The sequence below is a fragment of the Prionailurus bengalensis genome, chromosome A1 (genome assembly GCF_016509475.1).
Source record: "Prionailurus bengalensis isolate Pbe53 chromosome A1, Fcat_Pben_1.1_paternal_pri, whole genome shotgun sequence".
Classification (NCBI taxonomy): domain Eukaryota; kingdom Metazoa; phylum Chordata; class Mammalia; order Carnivora; family Felidae; genus Prionailurus; species Prionailurus bengalensis.
The window spans coordinates 129,505,407-129,527,483 of record NC_057343.1 but is presented as its reverse complement, the minus strand read 5'-3'; the positions used below and the strand labels follow the sequence as shown (position 1 = coordinate 129,527,483).

The 22,077-nt window shown below is 36.1% G+C and overlaps 1 protein-coding gene and 1 non-coding gene across 2 annotated transcripts in view; one reads left to right on the top strand and one right to left on the bottom strand.

Moving 5' to 3' along the window:
* The window catches only part of NDUFAF2 (NADH:ubiquinone oxidoreductase complex assembly factor 2), a 170,925-nt gene that overhangs the window by 49,789 nt on the left and 99,059 nt on the right, over positions 1 to 22,077 (bottom strand). The gene's annotated exons all lie outside the window — the stretch shown is intronic.
* Positions 7,754 to 7,888, top strand: LOC122496741. Its single transcript, XR_006300921.1, has one exon. It is a non-coding gene; the product is annotated as a small nucleolar RNA SNORA23 (small nucleolar RNA).

Here is a 22,077-nt window from a genome sequence, read left to right as displayed (position 1 = left end):
CACTTGGCCCTTTAAAGAAAGTTTGCCAACCCCTGTGGTAGGGCAACCAGTAAGTATAAGCCTTATATCAAGAACGATCTATCCTGATTCAAAAACACTTTCATAATATCTAAAATAAAAATCATTATTAACTGTTACACTTTTTACTAATGAAGACCGTGTACTCCAGAGTTTGTGAACATATACTGTTGGCTTTAGATCATGCTGGAAAAGTATCACGGCACAATGCATACTTACTACCACCATGAGAAAAACAACTTAAAACAACAAACTGTCTTATCAGTAAGTCCATAAAACAACATTTCCAGTTTCTTTGTAAGGTTAAAATAAGAAAAATACTTCAAGAGAATCTAAATAATTTTCAAAAAAATCCCTCAATTAATAGATTGAGTAAACTCTGATACGTGTTTTCTAAAGTTTGTTTTGTATAAGTTTATAAAATTCATGCACAGAAGAATGCAGTATAACTCAGATAACGTATTAAGTACTGCCTAGATTAGTTACCCTCATGGGACACACTATTCTCTAAGGAAAGATATAGGACTTCCTTTAACTTTGTTTTAAATGGCTCAAGGAAAAAGATCTTAGTTTTATCTTGATAAATAAATGCAAGTGCTGATATACATTTGTATAATTCTACAATAACCAGATACTTGAAATGTTCTTGAGATGATGGTTGAGGACCATTTACTGCTATGTATCCAATAAAGGTTACAGCTGGAAATATTCAATGTGATCACTCATTTATATAATCATCCCTAACTTTCCCAATCACTCTATGCAACAAAGGAAATATCCTGCTGAAGGTTGGCAAAGGTTAGGAAGAGGAAGAATAAAAATATGCATTAATATCAAATCATTACATTTCTTTTTTTTTATCCTCATAACAATCTGGAACTGAACCTCGATCCAATTATAAATTATATGATGATTCTGCCATTGCTAATTATATCTGTATGGTGGATTCTGTATCAGTCTTCATTATAATGTAACCATTGTTTGAATAGAATTTAGCAAGATAACTGGAAAGTTTATGTCTTAAGATCCTAGCATTCTTTCATCAGTGTTCATCTGCATTCTCATTAGTATGCATGAAATTTTCATTGAACTTTAATACTCTTATTGGAACATAACACACTATAATAAGCGTAAAAGTGAGCATGCAAATTAAAGTTCCCATTAATCACTAAAAGGGACTAGAAGAAGCAAGCAGGAAAATACTTCGTGAAGCATACATTTTTCAAATTTCTATAAGCACTGGAAACGGCTAATATACTTTTAGAAGCAGTGCCAACAGGGGTTAAGGTAAATGAAACATTTATCACTAGATTCAGGAGGTGATCATTCAGAACTAAAATTATGGAAAGCTTGTGAGGAGTCTGCATCTAAAAGATACTACATTAGAAATATGTGTTGTTTAATTCGCTCAAGGAGAAGACAACACTATAATAAAGCCTCATCTTTTAAAAAATGATCTTTGCCAGCTCTGGGTATATATATATTATAAAAATCTATAAAAACAAGAATCCCTACTTTTTAACTGTGAAAATTCTTCAAGTGATATATTATGAAATGAGTCACTTTCAGATTACTGACTCTTGAGCATATCTTAAAGACATTATTAGATTTAATTGGCATATTTAAGTTAAAATTTTGGGGGTACTCAAGCTTATTACTATTCTTTTTCTTTAATCCTCTTTAGTTTGATATAATTTATAAACAATACAGTGAAACCATTTTAAGTGTGCAATTCCATGAATTCTGAAAAACGTTTACAACCTTTTAACCAGCACCCAAATCAGTATATAGAATGTTTCCATCACTTGCAAGTTTCCTATCTCTGACCACATGCAAACACCCACCCCAATCCATCCACAGCTCCCAGGTAGTGCTACACTTTCTGTCACTGTTGATGAGTTCTGCCTTACCTACAGTTTCATATAAATGGAATTTTACAGTATGCACTCTTTTGCATCTAACTTATTTTACTCAACATAATGTTGTTAAAGTTCATCCATGTAACTGTGTGTAGAGAACAAACTCTTAAGGTAGCCTCCACAAACCCCATCTCTTCATGTCCACACCTTTGTATGGCTTCTTCCCCTTGAGTAAAGGCAGGTCCTGTGACGTACTTCTAACTATGATAAGAGGGCAAAGGTGATGGGATGTCTACGAGTGCATGATTATGTCATGTAAGCTTACAGCATCCATTTACTGGAGGCTCTCCCTTGCTGGCTGTAAGAGAAAAGGTGGCACGTTGAAGAATCCCATGTGGCAAGGAACTTTCAGTGACTTCTAGGAGCTTAGGGTGGTCTCTGGCCAGCATTAAGTGAAAAACTGAAGCTCACAGTCCTATAGTTGCAAGGAGCTGAATTCTGTGAATAACCACACAAGTAGAACAATGGATCCTTCCACACTCAAACCTCCAGATGAGAATGCAGCCCTGGATGATACCTATTGACATGGTTTGCAGTCTATGTGAGACCCTAAGTAGAGAACCCATCTAGGCTTGGACTCAAGACCACAGGAACCGGGTGATGATAAATATGTAGTGTTTTTAGCTAAGTTTGTGGTAATACTGATGCAGAGTAATAAAAAATAAATACAGCAAGCACAGCAGCAGTTCATTCTTTTTATTCCTGTGTCGTATTCCACTATATAGAAAATGACAATGTGTTTATCCACTGATTTTTCTTAGGTGTTTGGGGAACTTTCAATTTGGGCTTTTATGAATAAAGCTGCTATGAAAACTTTCAGTAAGTGTTTGGGTAGACTACGTTTTTATATCTCTGGGTTAATACCCAGCAGATTTCCAGGTTATAGTGTAAGAGTGTGTTTAAGTTTATAAAGAATAAGCTATTTCCCAAAGCAGATGTACCATTTACACATTGGCCAAACATTTATGTACATTTCAGGTGCTTTACATCCTCATTAACACTTTGTATTGTTAATCTTTTAAATTCTAGTGAGTCAGTGGTATGTAGTGGTACTTCACTATGGTTTTAATTTGCATTCCTTGATAACTAATGATGTTACATATCTTCTTTTTAACTTCTGATGCTAGTCCTATTATTGGGTTGTGAGAGTTCTTTACATATTCTGGATACAAGTTTTATGTCACATATGTATCACAAATTTTCTCTTCATCCATCTTTTCATTTGTTCAGAGTTATCTGTTAAAAAAGAGGGTTTAAAAATTTTTGATGAAGTCCAACTTATCATATTTTTTCTTTTATATTTGGTGTCCTATATAATTCTTTGACTATGCCATGATAGAAAGATTTAGTCCAATGTTTTCTTCTAAAAGCTTTAACTTTCACATTTAGGTCTGTGATCAATTTCAATTTAAGTTTTAGATTTAATATGAGGTAAAGATCAAAGTTTATTTTTTTTCATATGGAAATCCAACTATTTAACAGTAGTTGAAAAGAATTTCCTTTTCCCATTGAAAACTCCAATGACCATATAAATGTAGGGACACTTCTGGACTCTCAGTTTGATTCCATTAATTTTATATCTATCATTATAGTGGTATTAAACTGTCTTGAAAAATGTAGCTTTTTAAAGTTAAATCCTCCAACCCTGTTCTTTTTAAAAAGTGTTTTAGGCAGTATGGAGATTCCTCAAAAAGTTAAAAATGGAACTACCCCATGATCCAACAATTGCACTACTAGGTATTTACCCAAAGGATATAAAAATATTGACCCAAAGGAATACACACACCCCAATGTTTTCAGCAGCATTATCAATAATTGACACATTTCTCAGCCATCAAAAAGAATGAAATCTTGCCATTTGCAAGGATATGGATGGAACTAGAGCATTATGCTAAGCAAAATAAGAGAAAGAAAAATACCATATGATTTCACTCATTTGTGGAAATTTAAGAAACAAAACAAATGAACATAGGGAAAAAAGAGAGGCAATCAAGAAAGAGTCTTAACTGTAGAGAACAAACTGGTTACGGGGCGGGGGGAGGTGGGCCGGGGGAGGGGTTACATAGGTGATGAGGATTAAGGAGGGCACTTGTTGTGATGAGGACTGGGTGTTGTATGTAAGTGACGAATCATTAAATTGTACACCTGAAACTAATATTACATGGTATGTTAACTAACTAGAATTTAAATAAAAATTTGAAAGGAAAAAAAAGTGTTTTAGGTATCCTAGATCCTTTTACATTTTAATACAAAATTTAGGATCAGCATGTTAATTTTTTGTTTTAATTTTTTTTTAACGTTTACTTATTTTTTAGACAGAGAGAGACAGAGCATGAATGAGGGAGGGTCAGAGAGAGGGAGACACACAATCTGAAACAGGCTCCAGGCTCTGAGCTGTCAGCACAGAGCCCGACGTAGGGCTTGAACTCACGGACCGCGAAATCATGACCTGAGCCGAAGTCCGCCGCTTAACCGACTGAGGCACCCAGGAGCCCCTCAGCATGTTAATTTTAAAAAGAAAAATTTACTAGTATCTTGACTTGGGATGCACTAAATGTACAGATCAAATTTAGGCAAATAAAATCTTTTAACTATTGACTTCGGAACCACAAAAAATGTGTATCTCTCCACTTATTTAGGTTTCCTTTAATTTCTCTTAGCAATATTTTACATTTTTCAATGTACAGGTTGTAGAGACATATTTTTGTAACTTTATCCCTAAATACTTCATGTTTTTAATGGCATTTTAAGTGACAGAATAAAAAAATTCATTTAGCAATTGTTTGGTAATAAAATGTAGATAGATAAGTGGTCTTAACATATTGCCCTTATATCTTGAAAACTTACTGAATTCATTATTTTATAGATTTTTTTGAGGTTGTCTTTATGCACAATTATGTCATCTGTGAAGAGGCTTTTACTTTGTCATTTCCTATCTGAATTCATTTTATTTCTTTTTCTAGCCTTATTGCACTTACTTGAATTTTCCAGGATAATATAAAATAAAAATAGTGAGGATACCCTTGTTTTGTTCCAAATTTTAGGGGGGACAGTGTTCTTTTACAATCGAATATGAGGTTGGTTACTTGTAAGTGCTTTTTCCTCTTAATATCCTTTATTAGGTTGAGGAACTTCCCAGTTCACATGTGTGGAGAGTTTTTAATCATGAATGTATGGTGAATTTTGTCAAATATTTTTTCTGTACTAATATGAACTTATGATTTTTCTTCTTTGTTAAAAGTTGAATATAAATGCAAATGAAATGCACAGTGAGATACCATCTCATACCATCTCATATAGGACGGCTATAATCAAAAGACAAAGAATAGAGGTGCCTGGGTGGCTCAGTCAGTGGAGGGTCTCTTGATTTCAGCTCAAGTCGTGGTCACAGGACTGTGGACTTGAGCCTCACGTCCGGCTCTGTGCTAAGTGGGAAGCCTGCTTAGGATTCTTTCTCTCCCTCTCTCTGCCCCTCCCCTGCTCTCTCTTTCTCAAGTAAATAAATAAGCAAATGAATGAATGAATGAATGAATGAATGAATAAATAAATAGTTTTAACAACAAAAAAAGGATAATAAGTGTTGGTAAGGATGTGGAGAAAAGAAAACCCTATGTACTGTTTGGTGGGAATGTAAACTGATACAGCCAGTATGGAAAATAGTATGGAGTTACCTCAAAAAATTAAAACTAGAACTACCATATGATCCAGAAATTCCTCTTCTGGATACATATCCAAAGGAAATGAAATCATTATTTGAAGAGATATCTGTGCTCCCATGTTCTCTGCAGCATTATTGGCAATAGCCAAGATAAGGAAACAACTTTAATGTCCATTGATGGAAGAATGGTGTGTGTGTGTGTGTGTGTGTGTATATATATATATATTTACAATGGAATATATTATTCAGTCTTAAAAGAAGAATGTCCTGCCATCTTTGACAATATCAGATGAAATCTGGAAGACATGGTAAATGAAATAAGCTAGATATGGAAAGAAAAATACTGCATGATCTCATTTTTATGTGGAATGTAGGTGGCTACCAGGGGTGGGAGATGGGGGAAATGGGGCGATGTTGATCTTTAAATGTTAAACCAACTTATATTACTGGGATAAATTCCACATCATTATGGCATATTGCCCTTTTTTATATACTGCTGGATGCAGTCTGCTAATATTTTGTTAATGATTTCTGCATCTATGATTATGTTGGATATTAGTTTATAGTATTCTTTTCTTTATTGTCTCTGACAAGAGTTGGTATCAGGGTAAACCTGGCCTCACACAATGAGTAGATAAGTAAGTATTCCCACCTCCAAAATTTTTGGCAAGAGTTTATGACCTATCAAGGTGAATAAAATGAAAAAAAATGAATTCTACAATTTCTCAGGGTAATGTTCTATAATTGTCAACTAGGTTACACTGTTTGATACACATAGTTGTCTTCTACATAATTCTTACAATTTCAACCTTTTACATGGAGATTTTAGACCATTGATGTTTACCACAATTATTTACATAATTAGGTTTAAATCTACAGGTATTTGTACAGCCATGTTCACAGCAGCATTACTCAATAGCCCAAAGGTGGAAATAATCCAGAGATCCATTGATGGATGAACAAATGAACAAAATCTGGTATATGGAGAAAATGGAATGTTATTCACCTTGAGAAAGGAATGAAATTCTGATAGATGCTAAAGCATAAATAAACCTTGAAGACATTATACTAAGTGAAATAAGCCAGACTCAAAACAACAAATACTGTATGATTCCATTTATATGAGATACCTAGAGTAGTCAAATTCATAGACACAGAAAGTAGAATGGTGGTTGTCAGGCATGGTGGAGGGGGAGGAGGGAATGGGAACTTACTGTGTCATGGGTAAAGACCTTCAGTTTAGGAAGATGAAAAGTTCTGGAGATGGTGTTGACAATGACAACAGTGTAAATGTGCCTAAAGCCACTGAGCTATGTGCTTAAAAATGGCAAAAATGGAACTTTTTATGTCATGTATCTTTTATCACAATAAAAAAGCGAGAGATAATAAAAAGAAAATCAATGTAATCAACTATATTAATAGAATGAAGAATAACGATAAAATTCAAGCCAATAAATGCAGAAAAAAAAAAGAGAAAATCCAACATCAATCATAATAAAAACTTCCAGCAATCTAGGAAGAAAAGAGAGTTTTCTTGATCTGATGGAAAGCATCTACATAAAAATTTCTGGCTAACATTAAATTTAATAGCGAGAAACTGAATGCTTTCCCTCTAAGATTAAGAAAAAGGCAAGACTGTTCACTTTCACTATTTTTTTACTTACGTTTTGAAATGTTATTTATTTATTTGGAGACAGAGAAATAGAGAGCAAGCAGGGGAGGGACAGAGAGAGCGTGAGAGAGAATCCCAAGCAGGCTCTACACTGTCAGCACAGAGCCAGATGTGGGGCTCAAACTCATGAATCATGAGATCATGACTTGAGCTGACACCAAGAGTTGGATGCTTAACTGAATGAACCACCCAGGCGTTCCCACTTTCAGTATTTCTAATCATCAATGTCATGGAGGTCCTTGTCAGGAAAGGAAGGCAAGAAAAAAATACATTAGAATAGAGTAAATAGAAAGAATACAAATTGTTTATGTAGACGATCCCCCAAATATAAACTAAAATAAATGAGTTTAGCAAAGTTGGGTAAAGTACATACATAGTTGATATACAAAAATCAATTGTATTTCTATGTATTATCAATGAATAATGTGAAGTTGAAATAAAAAACAATTAGCAATAGCCCCTAAAAATTAACATTTAGGAACAGCTGCTATAATGTGTGTAGCTTTCATCTGTGTCTGATGGCAGTGTCTGTCTGTGCTTTGTATCCAGATCTTGCTATTCCCATAAACACATAGCCAAAGAGTAAGCTGGAATCCTAGTACAATATCATTTTATTTGAATTGAGTTGATTTCCTGTGTGCTTTAATGAATAAATGCTAAGCTTTCTAGTATTAAAAAAGGAGCACTTAGGTTTTATTTTAATAAAATATGTGCAAGATCTATAAGCTAAAAACTACAGATGACACAATGAAGGAAGACCTAAGGAGAGAATATGCTGTGTTCATAGAAGGCTCAATCCTCTCCAAACTGATCTATAAATTCAATGCATTCCCAGTAAAAATTCTGGAAGGATTTTTGGGTAGCAATTGATAAGTTGATACTAAAAGTCATACGTACTCACAAAAGGGTCCAAGGTATCCAAAACAAGGTATCCAAAACAATTTTGAAAAAGAGGTTGGAGAATTCAACTTACCTATTTCAAGACTTACTACAAAGTCTCAGTAATCAAGTCAGTGTGGCATTGAGAAATGGACAGACATAGATCCATGGACAGAATAGAGAAGACAGAAATAGACCACACCTATATAGAAACCTATTTTTGACATAGGTGCAAAAACAGTGAGAAAAGGATGGTCATTTCAAAAATAGTTCTGGGAGAGTAATCAAAATCATAAAGTCAGAGTATAATGATGGTTGCCAGGGGCTGGGTAAGGTTAAGGAAGAATGGGAGAATTATTGCTTAATGGTATAGAGTTGGTTTTATGAGACGAAAAGAGATATGAAGATAGATGTTAGTAGTGGCTACACAGTAAGGTCAATGTATTTAATATCATTGAACTGTACACTTAAAAATGGGTAAGATGGTATATTTTATGCTATGTGCATTTTAACACGATAAAAAATAATACTGGAAAAAAGTGGATATCCATATAAATGAAATTGTATTTATACCATTCACAAAAAATAGATTCAAAATGATCACTGATGTAGATATAAAGCCCCAAACCATAAAATTTTAGGAGAAACCACAGGAGAAAATATTCATGACCTTGGGTTAAGCAAAATTTTCTTGTAACACCAAAATGATGATACATAAAAAGAAAAAAAATGATGAATTGGACTTCATTACAATTATGAATGTGTGCTCTCTAAGGGGCACTGTCAAAAGAATTGAAAAACAAGTCACAGACTGGGAAAAAATATTTGCAAATCACATATATGCGGAATTGTATTGAGCATATGTAAGGAACCCTCCAAGGTAAACAATTAGAAAAAAAACCCAACCAAATAAAAAATTTGTCGGCAAAAAGATATGAACATACGCTATAGCAAGGAAGATATACAGATGGCAAATATCATGAAAGATGATTAGCATGACCAGTCACTAGAGAAATAAAAATTAAAACCACAGTGAGACACTACAGCACAAATCTAGTAACACTGACAACACTAAAGGCTAGGGAAGATGAGGAGCCTCTGTAGCTTTTCATGTAGTATTAATGGGAAAGCTAAATGGTATAGACGTTAAAAACCAGTTTAGCAGTTTAAGTTGAATTTATTCTTACCACATGACTTAGAAATGCCACCTGAATGAAATGATTACCTGAATGAAATGAAAATTCATTTTCAAATATTTATACCTAAATAGGAATATTAATTTATATAGTGGTTCCACTTATAATTGCTATAAAGTGTAAACAACCCAAATGTCCTGCAGCTGGTGAATGGGTAAGTTGGTATATCAATATGATAAAATTCTACTCAGCAATAATAAGGAATAAACTGCTGATTCATATAAATATATAAATGGATTTCAAATGCATTAAGCGAATTGAAAGAAAGCAGCCTTCTGCTTCTAGCCAAGATGGAACAAGAGAAACAAATTACATGAAACAACAATTTTCAAAACAGTGAACATCAAGTAATGAAATACAGTGATCTCTTCAGAATGTTAAAAAACAAACAAACAAACAAACAAACAAACAAAGGTTACCCTTACAATTGCCTCACTTACTCCTTTGAGAGTTTCCAGGCTGTTGCATGGGGAGGGGGATCCTGCTAAAATCCACAATACTACTTATGTTATGGAAATGGAGCTGGGAGTCTAGGGAGACCAAAGTGACTAAAATTCACAGGATAGACTATCAGACAGGAGACAGCTTCAAAGAGAGCAAACTCTGGAGACTGGTGGGGGGGCCGCTATCAAGTATTCAGCAGAGCACTAATGAGTTCAGGTGAGTGAGAAACTTCTAAGACCAGGAAAAGAACCACCTGAAAAGATCAGAAGGAACAGTATTCATATTTTACACAGGAGCAAGAGTGATGTTAATTTCCAGCACCCAGAGTGGAAAACCTCATGATTGACAGGGCAGAGGAGAGTGCTCAGCAACAACTTGCATCAACAATACAGAATTATAGTTCTAGATTAAATTCCATTCCAGTCCTACCTAACAAATCTTGAAAGATTATCCCTGAAAGGATCAAACTGTTTCCAAGTAACTTAACTGTGTCTCAGAACAAAGCTCAATAATATAGATAGGAATATAAAAATATCTAAGTATTCAACTAGGCAAAAATTTAAAATGCCTGACATCCAATCAGAAATTGCAAAGCAAACAAAGAAGCAGAAAAATACTTCCCATACTGAAGAGAAAAAAAAACAACTAACCAACTAAAAACAGACACAGATGGTAGAATTAGCAGACAAGAACATTAAAACAGTTATAACTGTACTCCATATGTTCAAGAAGAGAGAGGACAGATTGAAGAGGTTAAGTAGAAACATGGAGGATATAAAACAGACCCTTATCAAACTTGTTCAGACGAAAACTACAATGCCTGAAATGAGGAATACTCTGGATGGATTGGTAGGAATTTGACACTGTAAAAGAAAAGATCAGTGAACTTGAAGGTACAATAAGAGAAACCATACAAAATAAAACTCAAAGAGTAAAAGCCTCCGCAAATGAACAGAGCATTTGTGAACTGTGAGACAACTTCAAATAGCCTACTATTGTAAGTGGAGTTCCCAAAAGGAAGGATGGAAAGAGACTCAAAGAAAAGTATTTGAAGAAATAATTGCCGAAATTTTTCTAAATTTATTTATTTATTTATTTATTTATTTATTTATTTTTAATTTTTTTTTCAACGTTTATTTATTTTGGGGACAGAGAGAGACAGAGCATGAACGGGGGAGGGGCAGAGAGAGAGGGAGACACAGAATGGGAAACAGGCTCCAGGCTCTGAGCCATCAGCCCAGAGCCTGACGCGGGGCTCGAACTCACGGACCACGAGATCGTGACCTGGCTGAAGTCGGACGCTTAACCGACTGCGCCACCCAGGCACCCCGAAATTTTTCTAAATTTAAAGGAAACTATAAATCCATAAGGCTAAGAAGCTCACGAAACTTCAAGCACAAAAGAGACTATATGATGGCACATCATAATCAAATGGCTGAAAACCAGTTTAAAAAAGAGTAACTTGGAAACAACCAGAAGAAAAAAAAAATAGATGTTACATACAAAGGGATAAAGAAAAGCAGGACAACAGATTTCTTGACAAAAAAAGCATGTAAAGTAGCTTTAAACTACTGAAAGGAAAAAAAACCCCTATCAACCTAGAACATTAGAACCAGAGAAATATCTTTTTTTTTTAATATTTTATTTTTTAAGTAATCTCTACACCCAACATGGGGCTCGAACTCACGACCCCAAGATCAAGAGTCACATACTCCACCAACTGAGTCAGCCAGGTGCCCCACCAGAGAAATACCTTTAAAAATATATTTCAGACATGAAAGCTGAGAGAATTTAATGCCAGTAGACTTACATATAAAGAAATGTTAAAGGAAGGCATAGATACTAAAGGGAAATGATTGCAGATAGAAAACAGGATCTACAAAAAAGGAATAAAGAGCATTAGAAATGGTAAAAATATGAATTAAATATGTCATATTTTTCTTATTGATTAAGTCTATCTAAATGTTAGTTCACTATTTAAATAAAAATAATGATGTAGTGTGCAGTTTCTAACATGTAGAACTAAAATATATGACAAAAACAGAAATCTTAGAAGGGAGAAATGGCAGTACACCTTCGTAAGGTTCTTATACTCTATATGAAGTGCAAACATCATATAAAGATAGATATGGTCAAGATATGGTCTACAAAACCAAAAGCAGACATGCAAGTAACAAAACAGAGATACAGTTGATAACCCACAGTAGGAAATAAAATTCAATCATAAACATACTCAATACTAATATATTATTTTGCTGTTTAGTTTCAGGGCTGCGAGAGCAAAGTAAAGTGTCAAAGATTCAGTGGCAATTAAACAATAGGAATTTATTTTTATTTTTTCACAATTTTGGAAGGTAGAAGTCTAAGATCAAGGTGTTAGCAAGGTCAGTTTCTTCTGAGGTTTCTCCCCTCAGCTTACAGATGGCTGTATTTTCCCTGTGTCTTCACATGTTATTCCCTCTGTATATATATGTGTCCTAATCCCCTCTTCTTATAAGGATGCCAGTCATATTGGATTAAGACCCATCCTAAAAACCTTACTTTAGCTTAACTACCTCTTTGAAGATCCTATCTCCAAATGCAGTCTTCAAATACAGTCTGAGGTGCTGGGGTTAAGGCTTCAACGTAGAATTTGGAGGGACACAATTCAGCCATAACAACTAGGAATGACAGAAGTGACATCACTATAGATTGTAAAGATATTAAAAGGATGATAAGGACATATTATGGTCAGTTTTATGCAAAACATTTGGAAACTTAGATGAAATGGACAGACCCTTTAAAAGAAACAAGCTACCAAAGGTCATTCAAGAAGATACAGACACCCTGACTATCCTGAATATAATAAATTTAATTTGTAGTTGAAAAGTCCAGGCCCCAATGGTTTCAATAGCAAAGTCTATCAAATATTTTTTAAAGTAATTTTTAACTCAGGGCACCTGGGTGGCTTAGTCACTTAAGAGTCCGACTTTGGCTCAGGTCATGATCTCACAGTTCATGGGTCTGAGTCCTGCATCAGGCCCTGTGCTGACAGCTCAGAGACTGAAGCCTGCTTCAGATTCTGTATCTCTCTCTTTCTTCCCCTCCCCCACTTACATGTGCACTCTCTCTCTCTCTCAAAAATAAACCTTAAAAAAAATTTAAAATAATTTTAACTTTACATAAAGTTTTGCAGGATATTGAAGAAGGAATATATCCAAACTAATTTCATGAGACCAGCATTATCCTGACACCAAAACCAAGCAATGATGTTACAAGAAAAAAAAAATTACTAACCAATATCCCTCAAGAACCCTGATATAAAAACATTAAACAGAAGTTTAGATAAACCAATCAACAATGTATAAAAAGAATACTATATCAGGAACAAGGCAAGAATGTCCATTCTCATTCCTTCTAATCAACAGTATACTGGAAATCCTAGTCAGTGCAAGCAGATAAGATTTAAAAAATGAAAGGCATCCAGGTTGGAAAGAAAGAAAAAATGTCTTTAATCATAGACAACATGATCTTCTAGGTATAAAATCTGATTAAATTGACAAAAAAGCTATTATAACTAATAACTGAGCCTAGCAAAGTCATAGAATACAAGATCAATATACAAATACCAATTGCATATTTATATAATAATAATGATGAACAATCAAAAATTGACATTAAAAAATTATCATTTAGAAATTAAAGAAGGCCCAAATTAAATAAAGAGAAATATAATGTTCAGGGGTCAGAAGTTCTTTGCAAAGTGATCTATAGGTTCAGCACAATCCCAACCAACATCCTAGGAGGAATTTTTGCAAAAATTACCAAGATCATTTTAAAATGCATTTGAAAATGCAAAGGACATAGGATAGCCAAAACATCTTCAAAAGAAGAAAAATTAGGTTGTAAGACTAACATTACCTGATATCAAGAACTATAAAGCTACAGTTATCAAGGAAATAAGGCCCTCTGTCAAAGAGCCAGGAAAGATGAAGCCAGGCAATACCCATTTGAGTGAGTGTGGAAGTAGATCCTCTAGGGCCTGACAATAACCATGTGAATGAGCTTCCAAGTGGATGATTCCTGAGAGGAGCCTTGAGATGACTGCAGCCCAGGCCAACACACTGACTGCAGCCTTGTGAGACACATTGAGCCAGAAGATCCATGTAAGCCATGCCTAGAATCTTGATCCACAGAAACTGTGAGATAATAAAAGCTTGTTATTTTAGATCTTTGACTTTTGGGGTAATTTGTTATGCAGCAGTGGATCACTAATACATATAGCTATCCTATCACCTGATGAAGACCACCAAGAACTGTCAGTAATTCCCAGCCAAACAATTTGGTTCAACAGTAGGTCCAGATGCTGGGCTGGGGCATAAGTTGATTAGAAACACTTTTAGAGTCATATAATCATAGAACACCAGACATATATAGAGCCTTTTAATTTTACAGATGAAAAACACAGAGGTAATATGATTTGCCCCAAATGATTAAGGACCTAGGTCTTCTGATGCTGGGATGAGGATAATATTATGTCCTGGCCATTATTTTATGAAGCTCATTTTGAAAGTGTTTGGTGGGGAATTCCTGTAACCTAAGAAAGCATGCTAAACAATTATTAATAATACTAAAGCAATACAAGTGCATATCACATACCGAGATGTTCATTATTAATTGTGTTAATTAGACAGGTTTAGTCTAATGTATCTAAAAAGTAATTTTTACCTAACCTTATTATGAGGTTTTATTCTTATATTTTAAGAAATATGTCTGATAAGTAAAGTTTAACTTTCTACCAGAAAGAAATGCTGGATCAGGGCCTTTCTGTCTCTTCCCACTACTTGGCATGTATTTTAGGGTCCTCATCAATGTTTATTACTGTCAATATCAAACAAGCTTAAAGCTACCAAAAACAACCACACACACACACACACACACACACACACACACACACACACACAAAAGAAACAAAACTAGAAGCTAAAATGTCATCTGAATTATGGGGATAGAGATTTTGAGAGGCTCTATGTAAGAACTATCCATTAAGCCATGGATGAAACTCAAAAGCTTCCCTGAGACTGTAAGACTGTTGGACAGCTAGCACTATACTATCTCCCATAACTAAAACTTTGTCTAAGTGCTCCATACGTTTGGAACTAATTGCTCTGGCGTGCTGTTGTGTGTGTTTCTTTTCAAAATGGACTATTTATAGCAAGTCAGCAGAACTCCCCAATATCTCTTCCTTATGTACTTTCAATTTAAAATTCATTCATTCAACAGATATTGATTGAGCTTGCACTTATTTTATGTTAAGTGTTGAGCAAGGCCCTAAGACTACAATGATGAACACAGTAAGAACTGTAACCTAAAGTGTATTTTAGTCTAGGGAGAGGAGGTAGATGAGGTAACATGGAAAAATCTACAGTGGTTTAAGTTTAATGTTTGGGAAGCCATAAAGTGAGATGGAGGGGGGGAAGCATGCCACATAGCACTAGGGGTGAGAGGTGGGGTCAGAAAGGAGTTCCAAAGGAACTCAATGTGTGCTCTAAAACTCAGAGTAAGTAAGAATTAGCCAGGTTATTAATGAGGTAGGCAATATAGTATGCAATAGTATGCATAGTATGCAATGAGGTAGGCAATATAGTATGAAGAGTAAAGATTTAGGGACAGATATTTTGGTTTAAAATCTTGGTTGCAGCTGCTGTTTGTACTTAGGAAGTTATTTAACCATTCTGTGCTTCATCTGGAGGAATCAAAAGGGAATTTACACAAATTGTCACCATCACATCTATGTGCTTATCTGTATCTATGGCTGTATACTCTACTTTCTTGCTATTACAACTGATGAACTTTCCATGCTCTTGTCAAAGGCCAATTCTTTCACATATGTACTAGACTCCATCTCACCTCAAGGTCACTCTCTCTTGCATTATTAATGCTTCCTTTTTGGTTGGTTCTTCCCCATCATTATTTAAAAATCTGGTTACTTCTCTGAATAGCCAAAACAATCCCGAAAAAGAAACCTAAGGCTGGAGGCATCATAATGCTGGACTTCAAGATGTATTACAAAGCTGTAATCATCAAGACAGTATGGTACTGGCACAAGAACAGACACTCAGATCAATGGAACAGAATACAGAACCCAGAATTGGACTCACAAATGTACGGCCAAATAATCTTTGACAAAGTAGGAAAGAATATCCAATGAAAAAAGACAGTCTCTTCAGCAAATGGTGTTGGGAAAACTGGACAGCAACATGCAGAAGAATGAACCTGGACCACTTTCTTATACCATACACAAAAATAAACTCAAAATGGATGACAGATCTAAATGTAAGACAGGAAGCCATCAAAATCCTAGAGGAGAGGGACACCTGGGTGGCTTAGTCAGTTCAGTGTCTGACTTCAGCTCAGGTCATGATCTCATGGTTTGTGAGTTCAAGCCCCACATGAGGCTCTGTACTGACAACTCAGAGCCTGCAGCCTGATTCAGATTCTGTGTCTCCTTCTCTCTCAGCCCCTTCCCAGCTCACATATTCTCTCTCTCTCACTTTCTCTCACTTTCTCTCTTTCTCTCTCTCTCTCTCTCTCTCTCTCTCTCTCTCTCTCTCTCTCTCTCAAAAATAAACATAAAAACAAAATCCTAGAGGAGAAAACGGGTAACAACCTCTTTGACTTCCACCACAGCAACTTCTTACTTGACATGTCCCCAGAGTCAAGGGAAACCAAAGCAAAAATGAACTATTGGGACTTCATCAAGACAAAAAGCTTCTGCACCATGAAGGAAACAATCAGCAAAACTAAAAGGCAGTGCTTAAGGAATGAGAGAAGATATCTGCAAATGACCTTATCTGATAAAGGGTTACTATCCAAAATCTATAAAGAACTTACCAAACTCAAATAATCCAGTGAAGAAATGGGCAAAATACATGATCAGACACTTTTTTGAAAGAAGACATTCAGATGGCTCACAGACACATAAAAAGATGCTCAACATCACTTATCATCAGGGAAATACAAATTAAAACCACAATGAGATACCACCTCACGCCTGTCAGAATGGCTAAAATTAACAATTCAGGCAACAACACATGTTGGCAAGGATGCGGAGAAAGAGGAACCCTTTTGCACCACTGGTGGGAATGCAAACTGGTGCAACCACTCTGGAAAACAGTATGGAACTTCCTCAAAAAATTAAAAATAGAACTACCCTCCGCCCCAGCAATTGCACTACTAGGTGTTTATCCAAAGGATAAAGGAGTGCTGTTTCAAAGGGACACATGCACTCCAATCTTTATAGTAGTGCTATCAACAACAGCCCAAAGTATAGACAGAGCCCAAATATTCATCGACTGATGAATGAATAAAGAAGATGTGGTGTACACACACACACACACACACACACACACACACACACACACACACGAGTATTACTTGGCAGTCAAAAAGAATAAAACCTTGCCATTTGCAACAATGTTGATGGAACTAGAGATTATTATGCTAAGTGAAATAAGTCCATCAGAGAAAGACAAATACCATATGATTTCACTCATATGTGGAATTTAAGAAACAAAACAGATAAACATAAGGGAAGGGAAGCAAAAATAATATAAAGACAGACATGGAGAAAAACCATAAGAGACTCTTAAATACAGAGAACCAACTGAAGGTTACTGGCAGAGTATTGGGTGATTGGGTGGGGAGAGGGGCTAAAAGGGTGAGGAGCATTAAGGAGGACACCTGTTGGGATGAGCACTAGGTGTTATATGTAAGTGATGAATCACTAAATTCTATTCTTAGAAAAAAATAATTTGGTTACTTCTCCTATCTTTAACACACAACAAAACATAGGGACATCTGGGTGGCTCAGGCAGTTAAGCGTCTGAACTAGGCTCAGGTCATGATCTCACAATACCTGAGTGGAAGCCTCACATCGGGCTCTCTGCTGTCAGCGTGGAGTCCATTTTGGATACTCTGTCCCCTCTCTCTCTGTCCCTCCCCCACTTGCATTGGCTCTCTCTCTCTCAAAAAGAAATAAACATCAAAAAAATTTTAAACAATAAAACATAAAATTGCTCTCTTTACTTTCCCACCCAGTGTCTGCTTCAATACTCATTCCCTTTTACACACAAATTCCTCAGAAGCATTGTCTATACTCATTCCCTCCAAATATTCTTTTGCTATCCTTTCTTTATCAGGCTTTTGTTCCTAACACCCTACACACTATTTTTTGGCAGGATCATGGAGTCCTTTGTTCCTAAAGCAAAGAATTAATTCTCAAGCTTCATTTAATGATTGAACCATTAAATGGTTGAACCATCCTCCTTGAAAATTAGCTTCCAGCACATGAAGCTTTTCTTCTCCTTCTTCTCCTTCTCCTTCTCCTCCTCCTCCTCCTCCTCCTCCTCCTCCTCCTCCTTCTTCTTCTTTCTCCTTTTCTGGCTACTTCTTTCTTGTCTTCACTGTCTCTAAACCCTGGAGCAGTCGACAAGACAGTCTCTGAACGTCTCATCTTCTCTTTACACTTATTCTCTTTGTGAACTCATCCAGTCTCCCAACGCTAAACACCATTTATTAGCTGTCAACTCCCAAATTTTATCTCTAGCCCAAAATTTTCCACTAAATTCTTGGCTTATATACAACTTACTATCTTTCCTTCGATGTCTAATAGATATCTCAAACTTAACATTTCCAAAATTGATCTCATTTCCCCCGCCCCAACTTGCTCCTCCCACAGGATTGCCCTCAGAGTCAATAGCATAGAAAAAACAGTCCATTTTTCCAGGTGAGGCCAAGAGCTTAAAAGGCATCACTGACTGCTCTCCTTTCTCTTACATTTCATATCCAATCTATCAGCAAATCCCACTGGGTCTGCTTTTACAAGACCCAGAATGCGACTACTTCTTCCCACTCCCACCCCTACTCTGGTTCAAGTCACAGTTACTCCTTGCCTAAATTATTACGAGCCTCCTGTCTCCATGTTTTGCCTGTGCCCTCTTAAGTCTCTGCAGTGCAGCAGCCAGAGTGATGCTGTTAAATATAACAAAGCATATGACTACTCTTTTCAAAACCTTCCATGGCATTCAATCTCACTCAGAGTAAAAGCCAGGGTCCTTAAATTATCTATACGGTCCTACAAGACTGGGTATACTCTTACTTTTCTAACTTCATATATTAATTTCCCTCTGGTTCTGTTCCAATCACACTGGCTTCCTTGCTGTTCATTAAACATCTGAGCATGCTCCTGCCTCAGGGCTTTTGCACTCACTCTCCAGGAATGCTCCTCTACTACTTATCTGCATAACCAGCTCCTTCTTCTGCCTTTATTCCAAGTCATTTCCTCAGTAATGCCTTTTCATTACAGTATTTAAAACTGCAAAACTCTCCCCAACACTCCCTATTTCCTCTCTCGTGTTTTATTTTCTGTGGCCATTAACATACTATGTAGTTATTTGTCTGGTTTATTGTCTTTCTCCCACCTACTCTCCCAGTCCAGAAAGTAAACTCTATGAATGCAGAGGTCCGCCACAGATATTTACTAAAAGAATGAATGAATGAAGAGTGCATCCATCTAACACGTATCCCCCATACATTTTGGGGACCGCTACTCTACTAATAACTGACAAATATTCATCTGGATCTGAAAATACTTTAGATTCATTTGGTGTTGACACTATTTACTTTAAAAGTTTTCTTTCTCTTTCCTTTCTTTTTTTTAATATAGTGTGTTGTGTATTTATTTTATTTTACTTTACTTTTTCATGGTATGGAATTATTTTTTACATTTAATTGATACGTACCACTATAAGAATAATTTTATTTTCAGTGTTTGGTTGATACATTTATGTTAAGGGTAAGATTCACAAGATACTTATGCTGAATTACTGGATCAGGACAAAGCCATAAAAAGCATTAGAACTGGGATTCCTAGGTGACTGAGTCAGTTAAGCATCCAACTTCGGCTCAGGTCATGATCTCATGGTTTATGGGTTCGAGCCCCGTGTTGGGCTCTGTGCTGACAGCTTGGAGCCTGGAGCCTGCTTTGGATTCTCTTTCTGCTCCTCCCCAGCTTGTGCTCTGTCTCTGTCTCTCTCTCTCTCTCAAAAATAAAAATAAACATTAAAAAAATCATTAGAACTTCATTTTAATTCCTTGAAAGTCTCAAAGTTTTTGAAAAATGAGTCAATGCCTATTTGTTTATTTGTAACTCTATTTTTATAAACATTTTAACTCTATACTATTTTTGGAAAAAATGATAAAATAGACTCATAAGGAGGTACAGGCATTATTTAAGAATTGTGAATGTAGCTCATAACATTGGAAAGTCTGTTAGAATAAAAAAATCTCAATTATTGCTGCTAGAAGTTGTCAGTTTATATTCTGCATTTCTTCAAAAAATCTCTGGTCTCTACCCATTTTTATGTTCTTTTCTCATAGTTCTGATATTTTCAAAGGTAATAAGGTAAAACAGAAAAGACAATCCTGAAGAAATATTTATACTCATATACTGGCATAAAAGTAACTTAATGCCTATAGTTATCACAAGTAGAGTATGCTTCACCTGCCAGGATGCAGTAGGTCTACTGTTTGCAGTTTGTAGCCGTATAACATAGGCAGTATATCTAATCTTTCTAGACCTTAGATTCCCTATTAAATGGGTATAATTACAGTGTCTACCTCATAGGATTGTTGTGATGATTAAACATTATAATGATCATGGGGTGCCTGGGTGGCTCAGTCGGTTGAGCATCTGACTTCGGCTCAGGTCTTGATCTCACAGTTTGTGGGTTCGAGCCCCATGTCAGGCTCTGTGCTGGCGCCTCAGAGCTTGGAGCCTGCTTCAGATTCTGAATCCCTTCTCTCTCTGCCCCTCCCCTTCTTGTACTCTGTCTCTCTTTCTCCAAAATAAATAAACATTTAAAAAAATTAAGGGGCGCCTGGGTGGCTCAGTCGGTTGGGCGGCCGACTTCGGCTCAGGTCATGATCTCGAGGTCCGTGAGTTCGAGCCCCGCATCGGGCTCTGTGCTGACACTCAGAGCCTGGAGCCTGTTTCAGATTCTGTGTCTCCCTCTCTCTCTGACCCTCCCCCATTCATGCTCTGTCTCTCTCTGTCTCAAAAATAAATAAATGTTAAAAAAAATTAAAAAAAACACAATGTAATAATTATAAACAATGATTATAAACAGCAATGATTATAAACAAGATTATAATACCAAGTAGACAAGTAAATACTGGGTAAGTGATAAGTGATATAAAATAAATATTGGTATAATCAGAAAGAAAAAGATAGATATTGGTATTCTAGGTAAAGCTCTTTTAGATGCAAATAACAAAAGCTAATTCAAGCTGGATTTCACATATTCAATATATATTTACTGAACATTTAGCATGTGTCAGGTACTAGGCAAAGAACTGGTAAGGGAAAAGGGAAAATTTAGAACAAGGATATGGGGTAGCACTAATACTCAAAGGCAGATGTGCAGCTGAACTACATTTAGATAGAAATCGAAGAGAGGACTGGAAACTTTCAGGAAACTTAGGAAACATTCTGTCTCACTATTTCTTTTTGCAGACTGGTTTCCATTTTCTTCTTAATAGATCAGCTTTTCCTGCAACAAAGCTTAGATAGTAGATTGAAGATAACTACCCATAATCATATGTTATTGTTCCAGCCATACTGAAAGACTGACTGCTACTGTTATATCTCACTTTGGTCTCTTTTCTTAATTCCAAAGTCCTGATAGGGATCAAGTGTCCATCCTTGTCTTAACAGAGGATGAGCTAACAGGGTCATTTTAAGTTGAGCAAATATTCCAGATGGTAACAGCAAGTATTATTCACAGTTTATGAAAGAGTAAACTAAGACTGAGAAGAATGAATTTACTTTCCCAAGTTCATGTAGGTATTCTGTGCCAGAAACAATATTTGAACTCTGGGAGTGTGCGACTGCACAGTCAGCACATGAAAGTGAGTGCCTCTGTCAAGTCTGTATTATAGGAGCTTTGCTCAGCTCACCCTAGTACCAGCTCAGCTAATGTTTAAAAGTTCCTTTCACTGGGGGCGCCTGGGTGGCTCAGTCGGTTGGGCTCCTACTTTGGCTCAGGTCATGACCTCACGGCTTGTGGTTTGAGCCCCACGTCGGGCTCTGTGTTGACAGCTCAGAGCCTGGAGCCTGCTTTGGATTCTGTGTCTCCCTCTCTCTCTTCCCCTACCCTGCTCACCCTCTGCCTCTCTCTCAAAAATAAATAAACATAAAAAATTTTTTTTAAAAAGTTCCTTTCACTGTATATGTGTTTCCTTACTAAAGTG